Genomic DNA, 26380 nt, shown 5'->3' with positions numbered 1-26380 from the left:
AACGAAAAGGTTTGGGCCCGGGTCTTGGAGAAGGGCCAGTGGAGGACAAGCCCTCCTCCTTAGGCCTGGTTCGGTTTAGGACCAGGCTTGCTAGGACCGGTCCTAAGATGGGTTTTTGGGTCAGATTTTGACCGGTCCCAAATGCCTAGCTTTACTTGATGGCGTGGTAAGGCATTGTGCATCTCAGAGATCCATAAAGCAAAGGTGCCATTGAACCAAACCCTTCTCGAGCAAGGTAGTTGATGGTTTAACTATCGGATTATCTCTTTCCACATTGTGGTGGGTGTGAGGAAGCGTGAAAAAAGACTTGGAGTTGGTTACTCGTAACTTTTCGGCCCAAAAGGAAATGGGCTAAGATAGACCGCACCATGGGAAAGGTAGTTGCCAATGGCTTGGGCTTGTGGGGTGAGATTTGGTTGGTTGGGCATTTTGTCGAGCAGGAGGTGGGCGTGTGTTTGAGGTGTTTTTTTGACGAAAAGAAAGGTGTTAGGGTGAGCTAGGGTGGTTTAGAAGATTTTGGTTAGGTGTTTGTGGTTGGTGGAGGGAGTGGTGAGGGTTGGGAGGTGTTACACAAGCAACCAATGTAGCTTCCAAGGGTAGGCACACACGTGCTGTCGTTGGGCGCTGGGTGTTTGTTAAGGTAATTCTATGAACACTCAACATGCACTAAGCTGAAATTGGAGGAAAGTTCATGGGTTAAGAGGGAAAGGGCTAGAAAAAACCACACAAGCAAATCCCCAAACTTCAAACACTCTAAAAAAAGCAATCAAATCCACCAAACAACTCCAAAAATACACCAATTTCAACCAAACCACAAAGAACACCACAAGAAAATCCTAAGGTTGGCTAGCGACAAATGAAGAACCAGTTGCGACACTACTAACGTGTGTTGTCAACTGCTTTAGGAAGCATCTATGCATGTTAGCATGCTAACATGCTCCATGCTACAATAAGTAGATTGGGAGAAAAATTTCCCCTTCCATATTCCAAAAATATCTTTTCTCCTAATCTTTCTCTCTCAAAAATTTCAATTATTAGTTTTGCATTGTTGTGCTTTTGAGTCTCTTCAACTTCCCTAAAGAAAGCGAAAGGGGTTTCCCCAAAATTTTAAATTATTGGTTTTGCATTGTTGTGCTTTTGGTTTTGTATTGTTTTGTTGCATAGAAGGTTGGAGAAAGAAGTAGTTGGGATTGGTTTTTTTTGTTGGGTTTGTTTGTGTTTGTGTTTGTGTTTGTGTGAGTAATAAACAATTATGTTAGGGTTGGATACAAATGCTTTTTTCAGCGAAAGTCATATACCCTTTAAATTTTTAACTACCTCTTTTTTTTTTTTTTTTTTTTTAATTTTAAAACCATAGGGTAATGTTTTTTTATTTATAATTATTAAGGATAATAAGTTCCAACAAGTAGCAAATACCTCCCAAAAGTCAATTTATGTAAGTGATATCTTTCTTTCCATGTGGAAACTTTTCTCGAAAAGACTCAAATACACTTCGACTCTTTGAGTCTCCTTATACCTTTAAAGCTCCTAACAATCTAGAATTTTAACATTACACAATTACTTCATTTGAATCTAATAGTTTTATCCAAGCAAGGTTATTTATTAAAGTCCTATATCTTAATTCTTCGAGTCTTCCATATACCTTTAAAGCTCCTAACAATCTAGAATTTTAACATTACACAATTACTTCATTTGAATTTATTAGTTTTGTGTAAGCAAGGTTATTAATTTAAGTCTTACAATGTAATTTATAAGCAAATGGCATGTTCCCACCTAAGGTTTAACAAAATGACAACTCCCATCCCTAGTTTCATATTTTTATATTCTCACCCTTAAATTAACACCGTTAGTGACTGTTGGGTTGCTATTACCAAACTGCCCTCACTTATTCTTCTTTTTCATCTCCTCTCCCCCCTCCTTCTCCTACCATTTTTTTTTTGTTCTTCATCTCTACCTCCTCTCGTCTTCATGCCCTCTCATTCCGGCTCCGTTGGCCTCCCCCAACACCACCACCAGCATCCTCATCCTCCTTACACCAAAACCCCATGATTTTCGCCTGATTGCTCCCACTAATCATCTGTCATTGCTAGGTTTAGGGTTCTGCCTTTTTAAGCCGGATTTTGGCCGATTTTTATGGCCAAAATCCCACTTGTCACCACCCCTAGCATCACCGGCTCCCCCCATCAAAACCCCCCATCACCTCAGCATCTAATAGCTCATCGAACATTGTTCACCGCCCCTTGGGTTGTTACAGGAATAGTCTTCCTTGTTTTTTGGGTTTTCGTTTTGAGTTATTGTGGAGAAAGTTTAGATCTTTGCCTGATTTGAGTTGTGTGTTGTTGGATTCTCGAATTGTTTTAGTTTTTGGATCTAGGGTGTTCTAGTTTCAGGGTATGAAGTTTGGATTTGGGTTTAATGTGGTTTGAGGAAGGGGAGATGAAGTTTGGATCTGGTAGGGGTCCAAGTGTCGGAATCGCACTTGACCGGATGCGATTCTGGTCGAATGAGATCTAGAATTTGGAATGACCATTTTACCTTTTAACCGTTACATTAAACAAATTTCTGTTAATTTAAGAATGAAAATCTAGAATTGATGAAACCAAGATGGAAATTTGTAATTTCGCTAAACCTTGGGTGGGAATATGTCATTTGCTCTTTGATAAAAGGAGATTGTCGATTTTATAGAGTGCTTTATGTAGTATTGAAATGTGAATCTTCTGGGATATCTATGTATATGATATTAGTGTTTAATTGTGCGGCCATTAGTGTGCACATATGTATATGTAAATGTTTATAAGTTTGTTCAACGCACAATTAATAGTTGGGCGAACGACATGCACCCACCCAAGGTTTGCTATAAAGACAATGTGGTAACATAGTTTGGAAACGACAAACAGGTACCTTCCGTCATTCTCTGTTAGTGATTTTTGTCTGCTGAAGGGTACACTTCTTGAAAAGACTAGAGTGCCCTTGAATGAATTTTTTTTTTATTTCTCCATCGTTCTGATTTTCTATTTCTTCTTGTCCATCGCTCTTTTTTAGCTTCTTATTTTTTTCTTCTCCATTGCTCTCTGTTTGATGAAATAGATTGACAAAATCGCTTTTTTTTTTTCCCTTCTTCTCCGGCGTTATGAAATCTTCATTAATTGATGAGATTTCATTACAAAATCTATTAAAACGCTGACAAACCAAACCCTAACCCTAACCACCAAAACCATATAGAGTCTGGCGTGCCACCATGTCGATTCTTCATTGGCTTGAAGTCGTCATGCCTCGCCAAAAGCCAAATCGCCGGCTTCATGATCCCTTAATCATGTTTTCTCTTTGACACTTGGTGACGTTTCGCTCCCCCCTTTCCCAATCCCTTGCCTCCCTTTCCTCCTCCTAACATTTTTGTTTTTTCTTCTGTTTTCTTTTTCACTTACTCTTTGTTTGGATGTTTGTTACTTTTGGTGAAAGATAGATAGCAAGGGAGGGAGAAGCACTATGGTGAGAGACTCATTGCTTTGTGTTTTGAGTTTTAGAACTCACTGTGCATTAAATTAAGTACTTAACGTTAGAGTTTCAAAATAAGGGAATTGTAACACACCAGACTTTTAAAATTGGATTATTTGTGAATTTAAAAATGAGATATAATTCAAGTTGGTGAATATAAAAACCCAGATTAGTACTACTGAGTGAAAAACTACTATATCCATCAAATAGTACATGATTTTGCTGTACTGTTGAAAATATTAAGAAGTAACCAGTTCCATTGTAGTCGTGTCTTCAAGCAATACAAAATGGACACGATTGTGGGAAAATACCATTTGTATATATATATTCAAAGTACACAAAATAGTCCTCAGGATTCAATGTCCCCCACTATAGAGGAAGGCTAGTTAACATATTTTAACTAAATATCAAAGAAGAATCCCTCACCTTAGGTACCAGAGCAATGCCAAAATGAGCAGTGCGAGTTAGATAGACATAGTCATACATGTCAGCACCCAAAGCACTACAAACTACAATATTCAGTCTTTTTCCACCTACGTTGCTTCCCGGCGGTTCTCTCCCTCACACGTCATCTATCGTCCCCGTTTACTTGTCGTTGCTATTCAGTGAAGCTCACTCTGTCACGGTGGTTGGTTTTAACTCGTCCTCTCCTATCGCTGGTTTTTGTTTCTCTTGTCGTCGTCGATAGTTGTCGTTCAGTTGCTCAAGCTCTTTCGTAGACAAAGAGCAAAGACACAACTTTTCGTTGTCAACTATTGCAGACACATGTCAAGAACCCAATGAATCTTCCAATAAAAGCTGTGCTCCATACTCCGAGAAAGATAATTAAAATTTAAAACTTTACTACTCTACATAAAATTACTATGTTGCCCTTTAGCTGACAGAAATCATTAACAGAGAATGACGGAAGGTACATGTTTGCCGTTTCCAAACTATTTGGCTACCAAATTGTCTTTACGACAAACCTTGGGTGGGTGTATATCGGTCGGCCTTAATAGTTTAAGTATTACAGTATCAAAAGTGAAAGTAAATTGTACCATAGAGATTAGTTTTACCATCTAATTTAGTAGTAGGTAGTAGGTACTTGATCATTGACGCATATATGGAAGAACCATCAACACCAACCCCGTAAATTGTAAATGAATTATTCTTTTTATATTTCATATTGTAAATAAATAAAATTGCCTTTGATCGTTTTACTTTAGCTAATCTTGACCAATTTTAGGAATGTTTGTGATAGTTTTTTATTATATTGTGTCCTTAGTGTGGACAAAATTTAAGACACCTAAAATGTCACTATCCCAAAATACAATGTAATTTCTGTTTTGATATTTTATTTATGATCGAAGGTGTCCAGGCCAGTTTACGCACATCTCTAATGTAATTTCTGTTTTGATATTTTATTTATAATCGAAGGTGTCCGGGCCAGTTTACGCACACCTCTATTAACCTCTTAGTACCCTGAAATTACCAACTGGATAAGAGTTCTAATGGTTACCCCTATTATCAACCCAAGAGGGACTCGAACTCAGAAGCTCTTGAGTAATACATCCAAAAGTCTCTATCAAACCATTCGATCACCCAAAGAATAAAGTCATAGGTACAGTTTAGAGAAATTATAAATTAATTTTTCATCATTTTGAATTAACATAAAATGTTGTTGATAACAATTAACAAGAACAAGAAATAGAGGTATCTAACACCAATAGAATCATGAAAAAAAAATTATATGTTTCCTAAACTCATAAAATTTCTAGATTTTTTTTTTCATTTTCAAAACCAAATCATTTGATGGGGTGTTATTTTTAAGGTAAAAAAAGACGGCAAACTTCATTATACAAAAACAGATAGGCAGAAGCAGAAGCGTACATTACACTCTCCAAGTTCCACGGAGAAAGCCAGCTGGCCAGCCAAATAAGTTGGTTGTGTTTTTGTATATGTAGAGTTTCTGTTTTGGGTGATTAGTAAATAGGTTTTAGATGCAAGTTTTAATACACCACTTACAAGGAAAGTGAAGTGGATTCATATATGTTGGCTTAACTAAAATGTACGGTTGATAAGTTCAATATATTCTCCAACTTCGGTTCTGTTTCTTCGAAAGTATTTAGCCCAGCCTAGACATGGCCCATTTACAATTGGATTGAAAATTATAATTGAGTGCTTTCTATTGCTACTCATCTATAAGTTAAGATAATTAGCCCGTTTCTCCTCCTCTCTTAAGGGTCCAATTTCAATAAAAAAGAAGACTGATGTTATTTAAGCTTCACAAATCTTTTTATAAGTTTTAAATTAAACAAAAAGTTGATTAATTGGTACTCCACTAATGAATTAAATAAGCCTAATTTTTATTAAATTTTATAATGATAAATTTATCCTTATATTTAATTATTAAAATTAATTTTAATTTTTATATTTACAAATACTTTTGACACCCTACTATTATCTCATAAACCCTTAATTTTTTTTATTTTTTTATTTTTTGTAATGAAAATGAATAATAAAGATAGGATTTAATATATGAGATTGTTTGTAGACACATATTAAATTTATTGTTAATTTATTCTTTAAAGTATTGTTAGTTATTTTAATCTATATATTTTTTGTTTTTTTAACTATTATATTATTGGGATTATTTGTAAGGTTTTTTTTTTTTTTTTGCTCTATTTTTTCCAAACTTTCAATATAATCATCTAAAGTGTTTTAGGAATAACGATGGTGGGGGTAAATTACATAAGTGAAGAGAATTAAATATTAATTCTTTTAAACTAACGGAAAAAAATAGAATAAAGGGTATTCATGAAATTTATGGGTTGTCATAAGAAAAAAAAAATTAATCTCAAAACTTTGAAATAGAGTGTCTTAAGAAATTAAGCTTCTTTAGTCCATAAATGGAGTGCCAATAGCTCCATTCTCAAACAAAATTGATATATATAATCAAAATTTAAATAAAATGTTAACATATTCCACAAATTTCTTATTTTTTTGGGGGAAGTAAGTTATATATCCAAAAAGAAGGAGGTTACAAAGTAACACGAATGGCCCATAGGCCAAAACAAACTAAAACAACAAAGGCACACACACCCCTATCTCAAAAGCACGTAGACTCAAATAAAACAGGCGTAGGCGCCTACAAAGGAGCATGCAGGCTCGTAAACAGAAACCCAAAAGAGCCACAAACGCCCAAAGAGAACACACAAGCTCTACAATAATGAACAGGAACAAGAAATCAGGATCCTCGTCCTTTCTTCTTACTCTTCTTACCCTTGGGTGTCGGCAGATCCAGAGGACGAGAGGACTAAAATTGGAGCATGCACCACTCCATGTCAAAGTGGAGGTCCACCTCGACGTCTTCGATGGGGATAGCATGAACAATGGCTAACGACCCTTTGCAGTCGTCAATAGAAGACTCATCATTCGATTGGTCCCTTGTCACCCTTTTAAGGGCTTTGTGGGCCAAAAGATCACAAGCCTCGACAAACGGGTCACCACCTAAGAGTACATCCTCTTGGTTAGGGAGGGTGGTGTTAGTGTATGTCCTAAGAACCAATCATGTCATCGGTTCCAAGGTATTATGTTTTGTATGTATATGTTAATGTATATATTTTGTATATACATTTTTATCTTATTAATAAAAGAAAATGTTTTTATTTCACATGTGGTTTATTGCTTCATTTATGTATTACATGTGAAATGTCCGGATGATACAAATCTTTAGAAGATCAAAATCATCAAAGTATTCCCTACATATGTAATATTATTGGGCAATAATATTACATAGTAGACATGCTGAATGCCTCCGTTGAATATCATGTGACGATATTAGAATGAGTGATTATAAAAGTTATATCACTAGGGCATTAGCATGGATAAGCAGTTAGTGAACTATTTATCAAATATGGCCATTTATGATGAATCACATGGACATTTAGAATACAGTCAATGATGCATCATAAGATCGTATTAGTGTATTATTAATCCTTAGACCTGAGATATCACGCTTGGATTATGCCTAAACGTATATAATTCATATGGTGTATAAACACGAGGCTAATCATGTCATGTGTTAATAAGCCGATTTGACCATGTGTTGTTTATGTATGAAGACAAGTGATAGTCAAGATGAGATCTGTTAACTTGATATAGATTGATATCAAGTTCCTGGACAAATGTCAAGATACATTAGAAAAGGGAAATCTCCAACCAGGGTATATAAAATGTTACCTGAAAGGTTGTTTCATGGTGACACATTCTGTATGTATTGATTGTCAATTTGATATAAAATTAAGACAATGATTTTGACATACCATGAATCCATTCTTAATTAGGATTAGGCAACAGAAGGATTTGATTACACAACGCATATGATTATACAAGGGTTCGCTGGAGTATAACTTCATTGTGACTTAGGGGTTATGGAGCATTGCTAGATGCCTACTATATCGGTGGGAGTTTCGGTCATAAAGAGTTATGACGAAACATATCGGAATAGACTATGATATTGGGGCCATGGTTAGGCCACAGTAAACCTAATAGATCACACATAAAAACTGAGGAGAATGGAGAAATAGTGAAAAAGAGTTGATTATCCAAGGTTGGCTAACACCTACCAAGGGTAATAAAGTTATTTATATTATTACCATTGAATTAGATTCAATGGAGGGTTATATTAGTTATTATGAATAATTTAAGAGTTAAATTGCTAATTGGAATTAAATGTAATTCCAATTCATAATTAATCATTTTTTTTATATTAAATTGAATTTAACAATGGGTTGTATTTGTAAACATATAAACAATTTGAGGGTTAAATTGTTAATTATGATTAAATGTTTATCCAATGCTATTATTTAAAGAAGTTTAATAACTTCATAATAATTATGGAATCATTTACAACTCCAAAACAATTATGGAATTGTTTAAGGAAGTCCAAAACAATTATTGAATTATTTACAAGGCTACATATATAAAGAAAATGATATATCAATTTTAGTGTAGAGATCAAAAGATCAAAATTTCTAAGAACCCTAAATGTCTCTCTTGGCCTAATTCTTCTTTTACCTTAGTGTGGATACTCTTTTGTTTAATTTCTCTTGAAATTAAAAGTCTCCAAGGTTGCTAAGGACTTAAGGTAACAAGTTATACCTTACTTGTTTTCAATTTGATTGAATTTTTTTTTTTTTTGCAAAATACTAATATACGTGTTATAGTATCACATGTATTATTCTCCATGCATTCCATCTTTCAGGTGGTGCTCATGGGTGGAATCTCTTAGGCCCCATGAGGTCTCAAAATTGGGCCACCACTTGGGAGCCTAGTTAGTAAATATAGGTACGACAAAAAAAAGTATGGGAATTTTACGGGTATGATACGACAAATGGTGAAAAATACATTTGTAAAAATTCAGTCATAAAATTTGGATACAAGAAAAATACAATACGGGTATATACAGGTTTAATACGACACATTGTCAATAATATGTTTTGAAAAATACGGCATACCAATCCTGATTTTAGCACTTTTCATGGATCACCTGGTTAAAATCAATATAGTATTTCAAAAGCAAAGTATTCAATTAACCAATAACCATTAAACATAATAATATAACACAAATATACAATATATAATTGAGATTCAAATTATAGTCTCCAAACTCAAACACAATATATAGCCAAGATTCAATTATAGTCTCAAACCAAACACATAACAAAACCAAACTTCAAAGTCGAACTAGAGCTCCAAACAAATAAAATATATAAATAATACAACCAAGAGTCAAATTATAGTCTATAACAGAAACTCACAAAGTATATAAACAAACAATAACAACTCCAAAAAGAGCATCATCCAACCGAGAAATTTCATCATTATCCATCAAGTCATCCTTGTAACCCTCAATCATTTCTATAGAATTAGCATCTTCATCCATATGAATTTCTTCATGTTCATAGTTTGGAAGTTCCCCCAATTTCTCAAGATCTATAGGTTCCAAATCACGACTCATCGTGGAAGTGAACTTATCCATTATCATCGTGTTCATCCTCACATACACAAGTGTGTCTAGCATTTCATGTGACAACCTATTCCTTTTTTCTTTTTCTTTTTTTGAGCAACTTCAAAGGCACTCCAATTTCTCTCACATGATGAAGCGATACAAGGTTGACTCAAAATTCGAATGACATACTTGAGCACAGGAAGATCATCCCCATTGTAATCCCACCATATTCCTGCAAATGACATAAAAAACTTTCTAGAATATAAAGAGAAAAGAAATGTACATAAAAGATATTGAAATTTTTTAAAACACTTACGAGGATGACTTGTTTGTAACATTGTTTTTGCTGTTGCAGTAAATAAGGTAGCTAACCTACTACGATACAACTAAACCTCTCTCATAAATGAATGTTTTTCTTCTACTAGAAGTAGGTTTTCATGAATGAAATTGATGTCATCTTTCATATCCTTATCCCCTCTAAAATTTTCTAAGAAAAAGTAAAATGGATTGAGAAAGGCAGTTGTAGCATGTATCAGATGAATGATGTTGTTGACCCGAAAATTCTCAAACAATTCCCAAATTCTCTCATACTTGCTTGCCTCGCTATTACATCTTTCCTTGATTGCAACTTTTGCTCTCATCATTGCTTCATATAAGTAACCAACAGTAGATCCATCACTATCAACCAAATGAAGAACTTGAACCAATGGCTCAATAGTTTTTATAACCTCCTTCCTCTAGCCCAAAAATCACTCTGAACAATTCCAGTGACGCTTTTACCTCATTCGGTCTTACAATATTCAAAACCCCTCCATTCAAATGAAGCAACAAAGAGTCGAAGTTCATTCTCCAAATCCAACCTAAATTGAAGCATTAAAAAGTTTGAAGCGAATCTTGTGGCACAAGGTTGTCTCAATTGTCTATCTTTGGTGTACTCTTTCATTGCTACATGAAGAAATGTGTACCATGTCATGAACATAACTATTATTCTTGCTTCATCTGTGGAAACTTTTACCCCATTAACTTCATCATATATGTCTTTTAGAAGAAGTTGAATTCCATGAGTAGCACACCTCATCTTATACATTCAAGGATACAATCCAAAAAGCATGCCACCAACATATGTGAAATTGCTACCATTATTAGTTATGAATTGCACAACATGTTCTTGTCCACTTGATTCAATCACAAAAACAACAATTTCTTTCAGATAAATCCTAGTTTTTCTTTCTCGAGAAACATCCAATGATTTTATAAACACTGCACCACTAGGTAAATATGCTACAAGATTAATGAAAGATCGGTGCCTTATATCATTCCATATATCAAACATTATAGTGCAACCAGATCCAGATGTATCCCAAGAATGTTTCACCATAACAACATACATATCAACACCTTTCTAGATTCTGGAAGTAACTTAGCTCAAAGAGTTGAGTAAGATAGAAGCTTGTATGCTACAGTATATTCAGCCACTGCCTTAACAAATTCTCCAAAAGCACCAGTTTGAACAACATTAAAAGTGATATTATTCACCATAAAACACTTAGCAAGTATTTTATCAACAAACTCCTTATCTTTTTTCTTATTCATTTCTAGTAAAGATGCTTGACTTTGACATCTTTGGCTACCTTTAGAAAGTGGTGAAAATGGTGATTTTGTTTCCTCCTCATGATCATTAGAGTTTAAAGCAATAGAAAAACTAGCTAAACTTTTTAATTTTTAGTTACTTTCACTTCCAGACATAGATAAGAATGCATATGCTTGTGTCTCATGATTGACTTTATCACGAATCTCAACATCATGGCCAGTAATTCCCGACAAGTGTGCTTTAAGCTTTAATTCTGTAAGCCCCAACACTAAATACTTTTTGACAGAATTTATAATTTTATTTATTCCCTTAGAGCTCCTCAACATGCTCCCAAATTTTATCTTTTTTTGGTACCATATTGGTTGGAGTCTACATTTAAAAGAATGGAAAAGAGAACATTATCAAACACAAAAGGAAAACGGATTGTGGCTTGAGAATTTGTGAATGTTATAATGAGCCAACGCACAATCAGTAATGAGATTATCAAAATCAAAAACAGAATGCAATTAAAGAATATGAAGTTAAAACTTGAGGCCATTTGGCAAATGAGAATTTCGAACTACCATGTATAATGAGAATCTTTTAAGATTTTATCAATATTTCATAAAGCTGCTAATTTTTATGAATTGACCATCGTTATCCCATCTGTGATGGTTTTATTTTAAAAAATTCTTCACCCATACATCCACACAATCGGGGTTATTTTATATTATATTTTCTTTGTTATGGTATCTAAGCATTCATAACTCCAATGAGTTTTTTGTTTTTTTATTTTTCTCACTTCAAATCCTAAATTAATTATTTAAATGAACAATCACACTTGAATGGAACTATAACAGACAAGTTTCCCTAATTTGTTTTATAGTAATTGTAAATAATCAGTGAGCTCTTACATAGTTCTCTAAATGAACAATCCTAAATTAGTAATCAATGAAGCTAATGAAATTCAGGCAAGAAAAATTACACTTGAATGGAACTCTAACAAACAAGTCTGAGATGTAAACAATAAATGTGCTCTTATGTTCCAATTAAAGTTATGGTAAGTGAAGCTAGCTCACATTGTGTGTGTTGTATCATGCTAAACTGAAACACTTGTAGACAAGTTTTAATGGTATTATCAATGAGCTCTTATATATACTTAATACAAATGACAATCCTAAATTAGTAATCAATCAATTTCAAACCAAAATCTTGAGGGAAACTAGCAACATTAAGTGAATCTCACCTCCAACATTGCGCGTGCAAAAGCACACTCAAACAGAACTCTCACAGGCATTTCATCAAACATGTTTCATAAACAAATCAATCAATCCACCAACAAACAAGAATCCAATTAAAACACCAAGCCATCCCCTACTACTACTACTCACACACCAGCACAAACACAAGCAATCTACCAACATAACAAGAATCAAGAGATAAAGAAAAGAGAGTTAAAGAATGGAGTTTCAAGTGTGTACCTTAAGGAGGAGAATTCGTAGACATCGAGATTCAAGAGAAGAACAATTGAAGAAAAAGAGACGAAAAGTGGTTACCCAAAAAAGAGACGAAGAGAAGAATGAAGAAGAGGAGAGATTTCATTTCATTTGACAAACCCCCACCCTAAAACATCGTCTTGGCTTGTTAAATAACAAATTTTCATTTTCAAAAATACGGACGAATAATTCGCGAATTATACGTGAATTATACGGATGTGGCATATAATTCGCGAATTATTTAGATATGCTTATAAAATATGGGAATTTGTGTTTTATACATGAATGATACAGCTTGGTGTATAATTTGCATATAAAACGTGTGTTTTATACACAAATTATACATATGGGCATATAATTCGCATATAAAACGTGAATTTACTAACTAGGCCTGGGAGTGCATCCTTCCGGTTAGGGAGTTGGGTGCTCACAAGGGGAAATCTCTGAGACCCTTGGAGGTCTCGGTATCAGTTTACCACTTGGGGGGTCACCCTTCCGGTCAAGGAGGTTGGTGCTCATAGAGAGAATTTTTGAGGCCTCGCAAGGTCTCGGATGAGGGACACTCTGAGGGGCTTCTTGAGGGCTTTGAGAAGGCGTTAGTGCCTCCTTTGACAGGTGGCAAACATGGCCAAACATGTAGCACTTTGGACATCGCATCGACTTCCATTCATAAGCAACTTTGACTTCATTTGAGATGTCGAACATACTAACTGTAAATCGATGCAGTATGGGTTTGTCAGCATCCAACTCCACACACACCCGAGTATAATCAAGCTGTGAGTACTCATAAGTCGATTGGTCACACCATAATGAGGCAACCAACTACACTGGACGCAAAGCCCAAACCTTCATGCGACCAAAGGGCAAAGGGTAAACCATGTAAATGGATCCAAACTAGAACTTTTTTTATCCAAGAAACTCTAGGATATTCAATGGGTTGCCACTAGCAGAGGATGATATACTTCCCCCCAAATAGCCATGGGCCATCCATTAAGACTGAGTGGATGGCATCTTCGTCCTTGAAACGAAAGAAGAAATCTTTCCCATTTGACAAGACTTGTCGAAGTCCACAACCTTAAGGCTACAGACTTGACCACGTGGCAAGACATTGTGCATCCCAGGAAAGATCCCACAACGCAAAGGTGCCATTGGACTCGACACTTCTCAAACAAGGTAGTTGATGGTTTAACTACCAAATTATCTCCACATTTTGGCGGGTGTGGGGAAGCATGAAAGAGGACTGGGAGTTGGTTACTTGTAACTTTTGGGCTCAAGAGGAATTGGGCTGAGATAGACCACCCTATGGGAGGGGTAGTAGTCGGCGGCTTCGGAGGCGGGTTGGGGTTGGGGTATTTTGTCGAGCTGGCGGTGGACATGTGTTTGAGGTGTTTTTTTGGCGAAAAGAAGGGTGTTAATTAGGGTGAGTTGGGGTGGTTTAGAGGATTGTGGTGAGTTGTTTGTGGCTGGTTGTTAGAGTCATGAAAGTGACTCTATTTTGGTGATAAAAATACCCCAAGTGTGATTAAATTGAACTATATTGAGATAATTAAATAATTTATGAATTTATTCATGAAAATCGCTTCCTAATATTTTTCTTATGAATTTAACATGTTTGGAATGATTTTGGAAAGGATATGAGTTGATATTAGGTTGTGGTTTATGGATTAGGGGTGATTTTGTCTCATTTATGCTATTTAGGGGGTAAACTGTGATATTTACAAGGGTTGATTTTGTCAATTTTCAATCGTGCAGGGACCAAAGTGATATTTTACAGGTTGTTTATAAAATGAAAATGAAAGGTCGCGTACAGGGAGGCTGTTCATCCATCTTTTCTGGCGACTCCTCAGCTTCTTTTCTGGCGGCCTACGGCGATGATTCATCTCCCAGTGCACCGATCTTCATCAGCCACCAAAACCACCGCAAATCTCCACCGTAAATCACGCGAAATGTCGCGACGTTTCACCTTCCACCACCGTGACTTTTCGCCTTCCAAGCCAGATTTCGCCATTTTTCGAATTCGTTTCGGCTCCCCAATACTTGATCTCCCTTCCCCACGACCGGATCTATACATCCCAAGCTTCAGCCGCCGCGAAAACCGCCAGAATCCGCCATCTAGCCATCGCGACTCTTCATCTTCCAGCCCAGATCCTGCTCATTTTCGATGACTTTTCACCTCCCCAGGACCTGATCTGAACTCCCCATCACCAGAGCTTTCCATCAGTACCTTCGGATCCTATTTCCGCTACCATTTTTTGGAAGACCCGCCGGAAAATTAACATTTTCTGGCGAGTGCGGCTGTTCGTATTTCGAGCTATCCGTTGGTCGTTTTTGCCCCTTCTTCGCATCATATTGCTGTCGGTTACCTCTTCTCCGCCATGATCAGCTTCGTTTCCACCGTTTCAGCCTCCATCATCACCACCATGAGCGGCTAAGTTCCTGATTGTCTGTTATGGCATAGGCGAGATCGAGATTGACTCCACGACTCTGCTCATCAGCTCTCGACTAGTTGGATGAGCCCGATTATAGGACATTTGGTACTATTATGCTTCAGATATATTTGTTTTCGTTTCATGTTTGATTTTGATGCTTTAATATGGTTTGAGCATAATCTGTGATGAATATTGTTGTCCATTGTGATTTAATGTTTTCATAGAACTCGCTAAATGATAAACGTTGGTTTGAAATAATTAAATGATGAATATTGCTTTTCATTACTTTGCATCGATTGTAATTGAGTTGTGTTCGGATTTAATTTCATTTCTACTGTTGTTGCATTTATCGTGAAGTTGGTTGATTGGAAGTTAAGTGTTGACAAATTGTATTTGTTAATCGCGTACCAACTAGTGGTATTGTCTTGTAGCGTTTATCAGCATTTAATGATAGTCTTTAACCAATTGAACTTGAGTGATCGGGTGAGACATGATAGATTATACCTAGAGTGTCGGGAGGCCATTTCATTGATTTACCTTGCCTTGTAGTTTAGGGGATCGTAGAGGGTGGATAAGAATTGTGTGAGTTGGTCTCGTTTCGAACCAAAACCGTAACGGCAACATTTTTATTATAAAGTCTTTATTAGTTTTAATTTCATTCTTTTATTATTTACATTTAGTTTGTTTAGTTTCATTAATCAATTGCCAATTCCATTTCCGCTACTCAAAATACATTAGGTTGTTAGTCTTGCTCCCTGTGGATTCGACCCTGCTTACCGCTAACTACGGTATTTAGGTTTAATTTTGTGACTGTGACGACCGATTCAACAAAATTTTGGCGCCGTTGCCGGAGAGCAACGTGCTTTTGACTTCGTGTGTTTGGGTAGTCATTAGTTTTTATTCTAGGTTTATTTTAGTCTTTATTGTTTTGTTTGAGTTATTTTCTTTGTAGTGATTACTTTATTTGGGTGAATTGTTTAATTTTTGTGTTTTGTTTAGTTTGTCTCTTTGCATTGTTAGTTAATTATTTTCTTTTTAGGTTGCTTGGTAATTTCATTTTTACTTCGTTTTATTTTATTTTCATTGGAATAGTTTCATTTGTGTTTGTTTTTGTTTTGCAGGAAAATTACAATTGGGAAAACACTTCAGCGTGTCGTGAGCATTGAAGATCCTGCACGACCCGATTATGAAATTCTCTTAACCTTTGATTTTTTTTTATTCCTAGGATTTAATTTTTGTTCTTAGTATTAAATTCTTTTAGGTTGCATTGATAAATTTAGTTTTGATTAAACATATTTGTTGTGTGAAATTGTGTTGGGTATAGTTTCGTTAGATTTTAGATTTGTTTTAGTTTTGTTTCGTAGATTAGTAAACTTGTTTCTTAGGTTTTGCATTTAGTTAATTTCTTTGAGATTGTGTGTGTGTTGCTGTTGAGCCTTTTGTGTGTTGGTTGGTGAATGCAAACTAGAAGGTCTTGTAACGAAGAGTTATTCTTTGAATCTTGAAATTGAACACACTTGTAAGAGGAATAGAAAACAAACACGTAAGATGGGTGACCAGGATGAACCCGCACATGTGCCCCTTAACCAACATTTCGCACCTACCACCTACACTTCAGCCTCATGTATCTGTATCCCAATGTCCAGACACAACACTATGAGATCAAAACTAGTGTCATCCAATTGTTGCCAATTTTTATGGGAATTTAAATGAGGAGCCATACAAAACTTAGATGAATTTTAGAGGTTTGCTCCACAGTTAGACTTCAACATGTGAATGAAGATGTCGTGCGATTAATTTTGTTCCCATTTTCACTTAAGGATCGAGCCAAACAGTGGCTCAATTCTTTGGCAGCAAGGTCCTTATCTCTTGGACCCAAATGCAACAAGGATTCCTAAAAAAATTATATCCCATTGGTAAAACTAACAGCATACGACGAGCCATTACTAGTTTCGCTCAACTTGATAGCGGGGAATTTTATGAGAGTTGGGAACGTTTGAAGGAAATGCTTAGGAAGTGTCCCCATCACGCAGTCCCTAGATGGCAATAGTTCGTAGTTTTATGAAGGACTAACCGAGAGGCATAGGAATATGGTAGACGCCTCTTGTGGAGGAACATTTATGCACAAGGACGAGAATGAGTTATGGAAACTCTTCGAGACCTAAGTGAAAATTCAATATACCACATTTATGAGTCTAGAATGCCTATCTCAGGGCAACCATCCAAGAAGGGTGGCGTGTATGAGGTGTCACGGCTAGATGACATTAGTTCCAAGTTAGAGTGTGGCCCACCGATTTGAAGTTTGTATCAATACAAGGGCAACCCTCTACACAATCATCTAAGAAGGCGACAACAGAATGTTTTTGCCATGCACTCCACTCTTGACCATCCAGTTGAGGAACTTGCCCTGACTCTTTGAGGAGCAAGTGCAGGTTGCACAAGGCTTCCTGAGACGGAACGATCCGTACTTGAACACATACAATCTGGGTAGCGTAACCACCTAATTTTCATGAAAGTCACAACCACCTCAGAATGCCCTAATAATATGTCATACAGGAACAATCCTTCCAATCAGCAAGGCATTATAGGGAGCAACCTTCAATCTAACCACCCATCCAACCTAGGATCCCACCTCCGTTCAGTAGCTACTCCAGTGCCGAGTTCACTAGAATCATGATGGCTTAAATGCTCCAAACCATGCAGGAACAAAAAGCCGACATGAATGCTAGGTTCCAGGATTTAGAGCAGAATACCCAACTTCTACATTCCCATTCCCAATCCATTAGTAAGCTGGAGACCCAGATTGGTCAAATAGCGAAGCAGTCAATAGGAGGGAACAAGGCCAATTGCCTAATCAAGTCATAGGTAAACCTAGTGGTTCTTCTCGCAGAGAAGGTTTTCCGAACAAGCTAAGGCCGTGATGACTCTTCGGACGACCGAGAGCTATTAGGCCTGAGAGGGAAGTAAAAGTCCACAGTAGAGAGAGGGAAGTCTAGGTAGGGACCAAGCCAAAGAGAGTGAGAGTGAGCTCTTGTAGAGTCAAGCGTTCAAAGATCGGGTAAGGAAAAAGTTGGGGAGAATGAATCATCCCCTGTATCGTACATACCGAGAGCACCCTTCCTCAGGGCTTAGAGCCTCCAATGTTCCACTACTAGGAAAAGTGCTAAGGATGGAGGAGAAGATTTAGTTGTTTAAGCACGTGCAGATTAACATTCCACTCTAGATGCCATTAAGCAAGTTGTAAACCCCACCGATGCATCCAAGGGTAAAATAGTCTTTTCCTTTTTATGTGTTAAGTAACTACCATGCAACTGCCTTAGGGGTAAAGTGGTAAAAGAATAATGATATTTTGTTGGCTTGACAAGATAAAGATGGGAAGGATTAAGGAGTAATTAATAGAAAATTTTGAGGGCAAAAAGGAAATAATGTTATAGGACATTAAATGCAAAAGACAAATATCAAATGAATAATTTTTAGCAAAAAAGAAAAAAAAAAAAAAAAAAAAAAAAAGAGAAGATATTAGGTGATAAGAGTAGGCCAACATGTCTTCTACCACTTTCATTTCTTTTCTTAAGTTTTCTACAAGCTTCCATATTTTCTTCACTTCTCCATTAAAGTTTCAAGTCTTTTAGTTGCAAATCTCTCAAGTGTCTTATATTTCTCCCTTTATAAGGATATTAGGAGGTAAGTTCAACTCCTTAATATATATAATATGTGTATTGCAAGTTTGAAGTGTTCCTTATAATTTGTTAGGATAAGGGTCAATTGGAGATAAGGAGGAGGAAATTTGCAAAGGAGTGTGGTTTCTAGACATAAGGTAAGGGAACCTCCCTTAATAGGAAATAAGAATTAGGTTTCTAGGGTTGGTATTAGGGAACTAATTATTGCACACAATAGCAATTGAGCTTAGTTTGATGCTATAATTGATGGATTTATATGTGAATTGTAAAAACAATGAACTTTGATGACAATCAATGGAATTAGTTGTGACATGATTTTTTTAACATATTACAAGGGAGTTATTAGTGATCATTTAACATGTTTTTCACAGGGGAGAATGGTTAGGAAAGGTTAGGGAGTAAGTGGAGCTAAATAGGTAAGGAAAAGCCTTAAAATAGGCATGTTACCATGGTTGCCCTGTCACAGTCGTAACTTTATAAGTGATTTTGGGCATTTTACGATTGAACTGGGTTGAGACCAAAACATAAAAGTTGTAGCCCTGTCTCTAAGCTTTAAAACGAGACCAAAAACGTAGCAATCCGAGGTTTATAACTCAAGTTATGCCTTTTTGAATCTGACCTGTGCAGAATGATTGATTCCAAGTATGGAAATGATGCTTAAAGGGTTTGAAGTATGTTTGAATGAGTGATCTTTATGATATTTAGTGATTGTATGGCATATATAGTTAATGTAATAAATGGCCATGATGAAATGATATGTTCATATGGAAAGTGTATGTTTTTTTAGAATAAAGCATGTCAAGCATATTAATGATGAAAAGTGGGACTTGATCCCAAGTTTGAGCAAAATACTTCCAAGGTACATAGACATGCATTTTTTGTGAAGGAAAATGATTGTAAATGTTATGGAAAATGTTGGCATGTTATGGGGAACCTGAGCTCACTCATGCACATGTCTAGACCGAAAGAAATGAACAGTCCATAGCGTGCATGACCATGGGGACTGTGTTATAAGTTAAGCTTAGTCATTGGCCAAAGGTTCCGTAATCCATGCCTCAGCTTAGTCGATCGGTAACAATAAAAGGTTTTCAAAGAAAAATTTATTTATACATGCATGACATTGATGTGCATTATTCATGAATATTAAAGGAAAGCATTGCGTGAATTATATTATGCATTATGATATGGATTGAATATGCTATGTTATATTACTTTTATGTTATAAATGTTTGGTTCATGTACAAGTAAATAAGATGCTTCCTAAGTTTAAGAATGTTACATAGGGTTAAATGATCGATACCCTTACTGAGTGATTAGCACTCATCCCCCTAGTTTCCATGTTTTGCAGGTAATGGTTAAAGCGGTAACAGCGAGTGGCGGTCAAGGAGGCGTGGGGCATGCATGTTTTGTTCTAGCTAGTCTTATAATGTTATATAAAGTATGTTTCTTTTGAATTTAATGTATATAGTTTAATGTTTATAATCTAAGTTTCATGAAATAGTAAATATGTTTTGCTTATAAATAATGGGAGATATTTTATATTTGCTTCCGCTATTAAAACAATTGATGTTATTATTTTCTTTAAACCATATTTTTCATATATAGTCATGTCTTGATAGGTTAATTAAGAAAGTGATATAAATGAGAGGAGAAGTTTTTATTTATTTATTTTCATATAGTACATGTTAATAACCAGGATTTACGTTTTACAATACACAACCTTCCAGGCCTGAATTCTCTAATTTTTCCATCTTAATGGAATACTTAGAGGGTACCCGGCTGGAGGGGGGTGTTACACAAGTACTTGCTTATGCCAAATTCCTCAAAGATTTGTGCACGCAAAAGAGGAAAATGAAATCTCACACACCTAAGACTGTACATTTACCGTAAAATGTAAGTGCTGTTGTCTCAAACCGCATTCCCCCGAAGTTAAAGGATCCTGGAGCTCCTATTATTTCTTGTGTGATAGGTAATGTCACGATTGATAGAGCACTCTTAGACTTAGGGGCGAGCGTGAACTTATTACCCACTTCCGTGTATGAACAGTTTAACTTAGGTGAGCTCAAGTCTACTGAAGTCATCCTACAGTTAGCTGACCGATCGGTCAAAATGCCTAGGGGCCTAATTGAGGACGTGTTAGTTAAGGTTGAGGAACTATATTTTCCAGTGGATTTTCTTGTCTTATACATGGAGTATACGAGCAGTGGAAGTATGCCACCGATTATTTTAGGGAGACCTTTTCTAGCAACGACAAATGCGTGTATTAACTGTAGATCAGGAGAGATGGAAGTGTCTTTTGGGAATAGAAAACTGAGACTTAATGTGTTTAATGCTGGTTTAGGACCGATGCATGAGGACGATAACAAGTGTTTCATGGTTGATGCTATTGACAGTTTAGTGGAGGCTCACGCCCTACAGATGTTATGTGATGATGCAATTTACACTCTTATGAATCCGTTTGTTGAGGAGATATCTAGTTAAGTGTCGTGTCTGAGATTCAGGAGGTTAGTGCGTATATGGCTAGGTCGTCCACTCTAGAGCATCGACCTTGGAACATCAAGTATGAACCCTTACCACCTTTATCTAAGATGGCACAACCAAGGTCAATTGAGTCTCCACCAGTCTTAGAGTTGAAGGTCTTGCCTGATACTCTAAAGTATGTTTTCCTAGGACCCAACAAGACCTTACCCGTGATCATTGCCGCCAACTTAGATAATGAGCAACAGGAGAGATTAGTGGCGGTCTTGACAACACATAAGGAAGCAATCGGTTGGTTGGTAGCCGATTTGCGAGGGATTAGCCCTTCTTTATGCATGCATCGCATATTTTGTAAAGAGAATGCTAAACCGGTGCATGAAGCTCAAAGAAGGTTAAACCCGAACATGAAGGAGGTGGTGAAGAAAAAAGTGATTAAATGGCTTGATGCGGGTATCATCTACCCTATATCCGACAGCAAATGGGTGAGCCCAACCCATGTTGTACCTAAGAAGAGTGGCCTCACCGTTGTTGAAAATGAAAAAGGTAAGTGAATTCCTACACGTACTCCCACAGGATGGAGAGTTTGCATTGATTATAGGAAGCTCAACCTAGCCACTAGGAAAGATCATTTCCCGCTCCCATTTATTGACCAAATCCTAGAAAAACTTGCAGGGCAAGCTTTCTATTATTTTCTGGATGGCTATTCCGGATATAACCAAGTACCAATTGCCCTCGAAGACCAAGAAAATACCACGTTCACATGTCCTTTTGGTACGTTTGCCTTTCGTTGCATGCCCTTCGGGTTGTGCAATGCGTCGGCAACGTTTCAAAGTGCATGTTATCGATATTTTCTGACATGGTGGGTCAATTCCTTGAAGTCTTCATGGATGATTTTTCTATGTTTGGTGCATCTTTTGATAATTATCTCGAAAAACTTGAGTTGGTGTTAAAACATTGCAAAGAGACAAATCTTGTTCTTAGTTGGAAAAAGAACCATTTCATGGTTCAAGAGAGAACTATCTTAGGTCATGTAGTTTCCAATGAGGGGATAGTAGTGGATAAGGCAAAGGTAGAGTTGATTTCTCAACTACCACCGCCTTTGTCAGTCAAACAAATTAGATCTTTCCTAGGCCATGCAGGATTTTATAGGCGTTTCATCCAGAATTTTAGCAAGATCTCCAAGCCTTTGTGTGATTTGCTTGCTAAAGATGTGCCATTTTTTTTTTATGACTTTTGTATGATTGCCTTTACCATTTTGAAGGAAGCGTTGACCACAGCACCCATCATGCAACCTCCTGATTAGAACCTACCTTTTGAAGTGATGTGTGACGCGTCGGACTATGCCATTGGTGCAGTCCTTGGCCAACGGGGGAATAAAAAGCCCGTTGTGATCTACTATGCAAGCAAGACCCTCTCCGATGCTCAATGTAATTACACCACTACGGAGAAAGAGTTGATTGCAGTAGGTGTTTTTCCCTTGATAAGTTCCGGTCTTATCTTCTTAGGTCTAGGAATTGTCTTTACGATGTAACGCCCCGCTTGAGGTACTTGTGATTGTTTCCTCTTTTTGCCCTTAATCGGTTGGTTTTTTTGTTATTATTGTTTGATTGATGTTGTGTTGATGTTGCCCTGAAAATTGGTTGAAACAGAAGAATTCAGTCTGCCGTGCTTCGCCGGGGCAAAATAAGCTTCGCCGCGGCGAAGATTGTGTTGAAACCAAGGGGAACTCCTTGGAAAGTTTTCACTCGCGGCGACCAGAGGTTTCTTCGCCGCGGCGACAGGCCGAATAAAAGGTTGATTGAGTTTAGATATTTTCTTCCTTAAGGACAATTTACCTTTCTACCCTAATTAGCAGAAAGTGGGGATTAATTGTAAGGATATTGCATGGAGAATTGGTTTGAGATAGGGTGAGTTGTATGATCAACGGATATGGATGGAATCCCCAAGTAGAACAGTCAAAATGGGAATGAGTGTGTTAATATTTCATTTAAAGGAATTAGAATCAAAGAAACCCCTCATTTCTTCTTCTCAACCGTGACTCTTCATTCTTCTCCTCCCAATTTCTCTTTTCTTTTGATCAAGGTTTTTTCAAGGGGTTTTTAAGTGATTTGGAGTAGAAAAGCAACCTAGGTTTTCCTAGGTAAGATTTCTCCTTAATTTTGATATTGTGAGTTTTAGTTCATTTTGGTGTGTGAGGGTTTTCATTCTTATGGTTAAGATTTGAGGAGAAATCAGCTAATCAAGTGAAAGAAAAATTTGTGAAGTCCTCCTTAACAAGGTAAGTAAACCTAACCCAGTTGTTGAGATTTATGAATTTTCTTGATTAGGGGTTTGGATAGAAATGAGGTATGTATGTGATTGCATGTAATATAGCAATGTATGAAGGATAAATAGAGATTTCTATGCTTTGTGATTTTTCTACCTTTGCAAATTTGAGAAATGGGTTTGTGGTTTGGCAGGTATTGAGATGGAATTTAAGGGTATTATGGATCCCCTTTTTGGAAGTGTTTTCTATGCAATTTTGTGGCTTTGTGAAGGTTTTTTCCCCATTTTGGATGGTTAAGAAAGTTTTAGAATCATGGCTATGATAGAGTTTTATAGTGCACTCTCATAAGGCATTGGTGAAGATGCCGTCCATAGGCACTAGTTGTACCTGGAAAGATGACCTAAAGTGTAAGGAAATGGTTTTATATGCAATTACCCTATGAGTAAGAGCTTAGTGGGTAAAAGTACTCTAAGGGTAAGAGCATTGAAAATGCTACAATAGAATGAATGAAGAGTGTATAGTTGGGATGATGCTTGTGATCATCACCCGACCGTTATGGGAATCGGATTGATTGCTTGGTGATCATCATCCAATAGCCCTTAGAGTGATGGGTCGATGCTTGTGATCGCACCCCGATGAAGTAGTAAAATGGGTAGATGCTTTGTAACCGCTACCCGTTAGTGGATAGATAGTAGGTTGATGTTTTGTGATCATCATCCGACATTTAGTAGAAACGTTTTGATGCTTTGTGACCATCACCCGCATAGTGACTAGAGACGGTAAATGCTTGGTGATCGTTACCCAAATTCATGAGGAACGGTAGGCGCTAGGTGATCTCCACCCGATAGTTAGAAAGAACCGAGTTGGTGCTTTGTGATCCTCACTCGGTAGTCACTAACGGGTTGGTACTGTGATTCCCCCGCTAGCCATAAGAGTGAGATGGTGCTGTGTGAACGCCACCGGCCGTACGCCGTAAGATGAGGCCATGATGTTATTATAAACAGAAAAAGAATCATAGATAGCATAAGAAGAATTAAGAGTTATTCATACGGGACAGACAGATAGAGAGTTTTTCTTACTGAGCATTATTTGTGCTCACCCCGTTATTTTCCTTTGTGGATGGCAGTTCTTAGTGATGTTTGCGGTCGGAGGGGCGTCGGCCAGCAATGAGGATAGCTACACTGTTTCCCCTTTTTTTCTTTAAAATACTTTTTGTAAACAGTACCTTTATGTATAAAACCACATGATTGTAATGAAAAGAAAACTTTGGGCCCACTTTTCTATATGTTATTATGCATGCATTGTACATTTTCAGTAGATGTTACCTTTTTGGTATCAGAGCAAAGATTTGGGATTGAACAGTTACTATTCTCATCGCCACGACGTCCTATAAACCGACCTGTGAGTAATTCTTTCCTTATAGTACTTGGCTCTTAGTTTCATAAGTGTGATCATTTTTGTAGATGAGCGTAGTTATCGAAATCGCGGTAAAGGTGTGGTGAATGAGAGAACCTTCAACCCACCAAAGTCTACGCCCCCTCCCTTGGATGAAGCTAGAATCCGGGAATTATACAGCAGTTATGGCTGAAACTCAGGGGAGAGTTGTACCCCCCGTACAGACATGCCCATTTACGCCTGTCGAAAGAGGCACAACGTACCTCCCCTAGACCTGAACAGATGTGAACCGATTTAAAACGTCTTTCCAGTCAGTCAACCCTCAGAGTTTAAGGGTACTACGATCCAGTGATAGCAGAAGAGTGGCTTGGGTCAGTAGACCGAGCCACGGTTTTATTTCTCATGTCACCGAGAGAAGATCCGGTATGCGAGTTTCTTGTTTTGGGGTGATGCCCAAATTTGGTGGGAATTATGGAAGAAACTCATGATGTGACAGTGTGACGTGGGAAGATTTAGGCAAGAGTTTGAGGCTGAGTAGTAAGAACAGGACCAGTTCATGGAAGGTCCAAGATTTATCAGTTTACAGAAGGCCGAGCTCTGTGAAAGAGTACTCAGTAAAGTTCAACGCTCTTGTCAGGTTTGCACCGGTGATAGTTTAGTACTCCGGCCTTGAGAAGGTAAGTTTGTGCATGGTTGAAGCCGGAGATACCCGGATATATGACAAGCTCCAACCCTCCTCTATTACAGTGAGCCTTGATGGCGGGCAATGAAGGCGAGATTTTTGAGAATAAAATCTTCCCCGTAGGACCCTCGACAAGACCAAAGAGCTACCCTCTACATCCCCGAAGAGAAGCATGAGGGTGGAAGAGGCAAAGAAATGAAGAACCAAAGAAGAAGTTTCAGTAAACAGAATAGAAAGCGTGGAAATAAACGACTCGACAAGGGGTTTCCCTCCTTGCCCCTAAATTTGGAAGAATCACCCGGGAGAGTGTCTTAGGGATCAGAGAGTGTGCTATAGATGCCGACAGCATGGGCACATGATAGAGATTGTAAAGCTCTCTTCCACCAACCACCCAGGTTCAGGAGGTACTGCGACTGCCAGAGTTTTTACTGTGGCACAGGTTTGAAGCAGAGGCCAGTCCCTCCACCGTTACTCGGTCAGTTTTTTTCATGCAGTCCCTTTTATGCTTTAATTAATTCAGGTGCTACCCCCTCGTTTATATATCTTATGGGATGCTTGAAGATTAGGTTTGAAACCTACTAGAACGACCACACCCATTAAGAATAGAATACCCGATGGGGTTAGTGTTATGACTCAAGAGTTTTGTTAAGAGAGTCCTTAGTGATCCAGGGGAGAGAGTTATCGTTGACTTAATAGTTTTCGATATGCCCGATTTTGATGTATTTTGGTTATGGACTTCCTGGAAGATATGGGTAGAGATTGACTGTCGAAAAAGTAAGGGAGTTTAACCTCGATTGTGAGATAATTTAGTTTGGGAGAAGGCCACATTAAGCATGCTGATTAGTATGTGAAGCCAAGAAGATGTTGAGAAAGGTTGTTCGGGTTATTTGCCCATGT

This window comes from Pistacia vera, unplaced genomic scaffold (assembly GCF_008641045.1).
Source record: "Pistacia vera cultivar Batoury unplaced genomic scaffold, PisVer_v2 Contig372, whole genome shotgun sequence".
In the NCBI taxonomy this organism is placed as follows: Eukaryota; Viridiplantae; Streptophyta; class Magnoliopsida; order Sapindales; family Anacardiaceae; genus Pistacia; species Pistacia vera.
Note: the sequence above shows the minus strand (reverse complement) of the source record.